We start from the raw sequence: 5,346 nt of genomic DNA on the forward strand, positions 1-5,346 counted from the left end.
TTGGGTCACATGCAATGACTATACTGAGATGTTGGGCGTCATACTGAGATGTTGGGTGTGACCCAACATCTACCTACAAGCCCCTTGCACTCGTGAATAGGGTCCATATGGAGATGTTGGGTCACATGCAATGACTATACTGAGATGTTGGGCGTCATACTGAGATGTTGGGTGTGACCCAACATCTACCTACAGGCCCCTAATTACCTAAATTGTCAAACCTGCAACAGTTTGTGTTTACACAAGGCAATAATTGATAAGACACATCTTGATTACCCACAAGGAAAGAGCTGGTGGCATGCTACATGATGGTGGTGGCAAAGCAACATGGTGAGGCCAGTGATCTGCAGCATCCTACTTGACTGAACACACGGGAGGACTGAGTAAGGCCCAAGACATCCAAGACCATATTTAAGTGCACACAAGGCACTGCTGACCTTGACTGAAGTTGGATGTTGAATAAAGTTGGCTCTTGAGTGAACAGAAGGCAGATGTAACCGTGCCCAGAACAACATTGCCAACAGCCAATATGAACTTACCAAAGGCCCAATATGGTAAGACCCAACTTGGCTGTAGTTGGGTTTTGGGATGGATGCATACCAAAGTTGGGTCTTGCCACCCAACTTGATTGATCAATTGCCAAGACATCCAAGACCCAATTTAAGTGCACATGAGGCACGGCAGAATTTGACTGAAGTTGGATGTTGAAGGCAGATGAAACCAGGCACACAACAACATGGCCGTCAGCCAATATGAAGTTACCAAAGGCCCAATATGGTTAGAACCAACTTGGCTGTAGTTGGGTTTTGGGATGGATGCATACCAAAGTTGGGTCTTGCCACCCAACTTGATTGATCAATTGCCAAGACATCCAAGACCCAATTTAAGTGCACACAAGGCACGGCAGAATTTGACTGAAGTTGGATGTTGACTAAAGTTGGCTCTTGAGTGAACAGAAGGCAGATGTAACCGTGCCCAGGACAACATTGCCAACAGCCAATATGAACTTACCAAAGGCCCAATATGGTAAGACCCAACTTGGCTGCAGTTGGGTCTTGGGTTGGATGCAAACTAAAAGTTGAGTCTTGCCACCCAAATTGATTGATTAAATAACAGGACATCCACCTTTCACAGTCAGACTATTCCTGAGGTTGTGCCTCAGTATTCTGAATGGTTGAGTCTCTGTGAGTCTTTTTTTCAAGTTTGACAGCATTTGGAGCTGAAATCAATGACTTCCTGTTGAGGTAGACAGGCAAATCATGACTCCTGGTTTTCAGTTAGAGCTAAGCTTTACAACAAAAGTGACAGCAGGTTGATATACCCATATTTGTGTGAATGGGTGGTATCTAAAATCAGTGCTTTCTACATTAAAGAATCTTAAGTGTGGATGTTGGGTGTTTTAGCCTTTATATACTGAGATGTAGGGTGTAACCCAACCCAACAGTCATGTTAGGAAATTTAGGGTCATATACAGATATAATGGTCCTATACAGAAAAGTTGGGCTCGCCTGTAATTGGTCAGAACAAAAATAATGGGTTAGTGATTGAGGTGCTGATAATGAGATGTGGGGTTCCATTTTAATGGAGATGTTGGGTGTCAATCAAAACTACAGCGCCCCCTTTAAAAGTCCTCCAGTACTGCAAGCATTTCAACTTTTTACAGGAGCGTCGTAGAAAGACGCCGCCGAAGAAAGAAATGTTCAGAAAAATCACAGGATTCCAAATATGTAATGGAAAAAAATGTAGCACCACGGGAAAGGGGTGAAAAATGACTCCGAAGGGAGACCCCCGTAAAAATCCATTTTATAGGTACTTTACCGGTACCATCCCCTAATTAGGGTTAGGGTTAGGGTTAGGGTTAGGGTTAGGGGTGTTGGGGCCGCTCGCCAGCGCTCAGGGTGAGTCGGCTGGGCCTCTGGAAGGCACCCCAGGTTAGGGTTAGGGTTTGGGGGTTAGGGTTAGGGTTAGGGTTAGGGGTGTTGGGGCCGCTCGCCAGCGCTCAGGGTGAGTCGGCTGGGCCTCTGGAAGGCACCCCAGGTTAGGGTTAGGGTTTGGGAGTTAGGGTTAGGGTTAGGGTTAGGGGTGTTGGGGCCGCTCGCCAGCGCTCAGGGTGAGTCGGCTGGGCCTCTGGAAGGCACCTGGCCGGGGACGGAGCCTGGCCGGGTCTCCCCCAGGTTAGGGTTAGGGTTAGGGTTAGGGGTGTTGGGGCCGCTCGCCAGCGCTCAGGGTGAGTCGGCTGGGCCTCTGGAAGGCACCCCAGGTTAGGGTTAGGGTTTCGGGGTTAGGGTTAGGGTTAGGGTTAGGGGTGTTGGGGCCGCTCGCCAGCGCTCAGGGTGAGTCGGCTGGGCCTCTGGAAGGCACCTGGCCGGGGACGGAGCCTGGCCGGGTCTCCCCCAGGTTAGGGTTAGGGCTTGGGGGTTAGGGTTAGGGTTAGGGTTAGGGTTAGGGTTAGGGTTAGGGGTGTTGGGGCCGCTCGCCAGCGCTCAGGGTGAGTCGGCTGGGCCTCTGGAAGGCACCCCAGGTTAGGGTTAGGGTTTCGGGGTTAGGGTTAGGGTTAGGGTTAGGGGTGTTGGGGCCGCTCGCCAGCGCTCAGGGTGAGTCGGCTGGGCCTCTTGAAGGCACCTGGCCGGGGACGGAGCCTGGCCGGGTCTCCCCCAGGTTAGGGTTAGGGCTTGGGGGTTAGGGTTAGGGTTAGGGTTAGGGTTAGGGTTAGGGTTAGGGGTTTTGGGGCCGCTCGCCAGCGCTGAGGGTGAGTCGGCTGGGCCTCTGGAAGGCACCTGGCCGGGGACGGAGCCTGGCCGGGTCTCCCCCAGGTTAGGGTTAGGGTTTTGGGGGTTAGGGTTAGGGGTGTTGGGGCTGCCCTCCAGCACTCAGGGTGAGGTGGCTGGGCCTCTGGAAGGCACCTGGATGGGGCCGGAGCCTGGCCGGATCTCCCCCCCCGCTCGAGGTGTTAGGGTTAGGCGTGGTGGTGAGGTGGCTGGGCCTGTGGAGGCACCAGCCTGGGGCTTGAGCCTGCCCGGGTCTCTCCCCATTTAAGCGTAAGGGTTAGGCGTGGTGGTGAGGCGGCCGGGCCCGAGCGGAGTACCAGGGGAGTGGAAAAATATTCTGGACCGTGACCAGGAGAAAAAGAAGAAGAATATTTTCCCTCGCTCCCCTGGTACTCCGCTCAGACTCCAAGTGTTTCGACCGTGACCATGGGTAAACCAGGGCTGGGCCGTTTTTCTCATGGTCACGGTCCAGAATTTTTCCCTCGCTCCCCTGGTACTCCGCCCAGACTCCAAGTGTTTCGACCGTGACCACGAGAAAAACGGCCCGAGTGGGGTCATTTTTTTCCCCGTGGTCACCGTCGAAACACTTGGAGTCTGAGCGGAGTACCAGGGGAGTGGAAAAATATTCCGTTTTTCTCGTGGTCACGGTCCATAATTTTTTTCCACTCCCCTGGTACTCGCCTCACCCTGAGTGCTACTCCAAGTGTTTCGACCGTGACCATGAGAAAAACGGCCCGAGTTGAGTCGTTTTTTCCCCGTGGTCACGGTCGAAACACTTGGAGTCTGAGCGGAGTACCAGGGGAGCGAGGAAAAATATTCTGGAACGTGACCTCGAGAAAAACGGCCCAGCCCTGGTTTACCCATGGTGACGGTCGAAACACTTGGAGTCTGAGCGGAGTACCAGGGGAGTGGAAAAATATTCTGGAACGTGACCTCGAGAAAAACGGCCCAGCCCTGGTTTACCCATGGTGACGGTCGAAAAGACTTGGAGTCTGAGCGGAGTACCAGGGGAGTGGAAAAATATTCCGTTTTTCTCGTGGTCACGGTCCATAATTTTTTTTTCCACTCCCCTGGTACTCCGCTCGGGCCCGGCCGCCACACCACCACGCCTAACCCTTACGCTTAAATGGGGAGAGACCCGGGCAGGCTAAAGCCCCAGACTGGTGCCTCCACAGGCCCAGCCGCCTCACCACCACACCTAACCCTAACACCTCGAGCGGGGGGAGGGGGGGGAGACCCGGCCAGGCTCCGGCTCCGTCCAGGTGCCTTCCAGAGGCCCAGCCGCCTCACCCTGAGTGCTACTCCAAGTGTTTCGACCGTGACCACGAGAAAAACGGCCCGAGTTGGGTCATTTTTTCCCCGTGGTCACGGTCGAAACACTTGGAGTCTGAGCGGAGTACCAGGGGAGCGAGGGAAAATATTCTTCTTCTTTTTCTCCTGGTCACGGTCCATAATTTTTTTCCACTCCCCTGGTACTCCGCTCGGGCCCGGCCGCCTCACCACCCACGCCTAACCCTTACGCTTAAATGGGGAGAGACCCGGGCAGGCTCAAGCCCCAGACTGGTGCATCCGCAGGCCCACGCCTAACCCTGACACCTCGAGCGGGGGGAGGGGGGGGAGACCCGGCCAGGCTCCGGCCCCGTCCAGGTGCCTTCCAGAGGCCCAGCCGCCTCACCCTGAGTGCTACTCCAAGTGTTTCGACCGTGACCACGGGAAAAACGGCCCGAGTTGGGTCATTTCTTCCCCGTGGTCACGGTCGAAACACTTGGAGTCTGAGCGGAGTACCAGGGGAGTGGAAAAATATTCCGTTTTTCTCGTGGTCACGGTCCATAATTTTTTTCCACTCCCCTGGTACTCCGCTCGGGCCCGGCCGCCTCACCACCCACGCCTAACCCTTACGCTTAAATGGGGAGAGACCCGGGCAGGCTCAAGCCCCAGACTGGTGCCTCCGCAGGCCCACGCCTAACCCTGACACCTCGAGCGGGGGGAGGGGGGGGAGACCCGGCCAGGCTCCGGCCCCGTCCAGGTGCCTTCCAGAGGCCCAGCCGCCTCACCCTGAGTGCTACTCCAAGTGTTTCGACCGTGACCACGAGAAAAACGGCCCGAGTTGGGTCATTTTTTCCCCGTGGTCACGGTCGAAACACTTGGAGTCTGAGCGGAGTACCAGGGGAGTGGAAAAATATTCCGTTTTTCTCGTGGTCACGGTCCATAATTTTTTTCCACTCCCCTGGTACTCCGCTCGGGCCCGGCCGCCTCACCACCCACGCCTAACCCTTACGCTTAAATGGGGAGAGACCCGGGCAGGCTCAAGCCCCAGACTGGTGCCTCCGCAGGCCCACGCCTAACCCTAACACCTCGAGCGGGGGGAGGGGGGGGAGACCCGGCCAGGCTCCGGCCCCGTCCAGGTGCCTTCCAGAGGCCCAGCCGCCTCACCCTGAGTGCTACTCCAAGTGTTTCGACCGTGACCACGAGAAAAACGGCCCGAGTTGGGTCATTTTTTCCCCGTGGTCACGGTCGAAACACTTGGAGTCTGAGCGGAGTACCAGGGGAGCGAGGAAAAATATTCTGGAACGTGACC

The sequence above is a fragment of the Pagrus major genome, chromosome 1, assembly GCF_040436345.1.
Source record: "Pagrus major chromosome 1, Pma_NU_1.0".
In the NCBI taxonomy this organism is placed as follows: domain Eukaryota; kingdom Metazoa; phylum Chordata; class Actinopteri; order Spariformes; family Sparidae; genus Pagrus; species Pagrus major.